The sequence below is a fragment of the Elephantulus edwardii genome, unplaced genomic scaffold (genome assembly GCF_000299155.1).
Source record: "Elephantulus edwardii isolate Elephantulus edwardi_28Jun2011 unplaced genomic scaffold, EleEdw1.0 scaffold00074, whole genome shotgun sequence".
Classification (NCBI taxonomy): domain Eukaryota; kingdom Metazoa; phylum Chordata; class Mammalia; order Macroscelidea; family Macroscelididae; genus Elephantulus; species Elephantulus edwardii.
The window spans coordinates 15,391,720-15,392,217 of record NW_006399824.1 but is presented as its reverse complement, the minus strand read 5'-3'; positions in this window follow the sequence as shown (position 1 = coordinate 15,392,217).

Genomic DNA, 498 nt, shown 5'->3' with positions numbered 1-498 from the left:
ATTATATATATATATATTCCCATGCCCTGTTTCAGTGCTGTTCCTCATTGAAATCTTCAGCGACTACTTTCTAACTACAGACATTTCAATTGTTATCAACCCTGGTGCATATTAGAATGATCTGAAAAGCATTTAAACCTAGAATTCTTACCTATTTGTAATTTTGTTATTATGGGCTGTCGACTATGTTATTATGCAGTTGACTATGACTCATAATGTCCCTATGAACAATGGCTCTGAACCTTGCCTTATCCTGAGCCAACTTATCATCTCTGACACAGCTGTCCCCATTGCTCCAGCCACTGAGGCAATTCATGCCATTCAGGGTCATCTTCTCTTTTGCAGACTCTTCTCTTCTAAGCAAGATGTCCTTTTCTAAGGATTGGGTCCTCCTGAAGCATGCCCAAAATATGTGAGATGGAGCTTCAAAAATTCTTGCCTCCAGGGAGAATCCTGGGCCACCCTTCCCAGGATAGACCTGTTTGTTCTCTTGGCAGT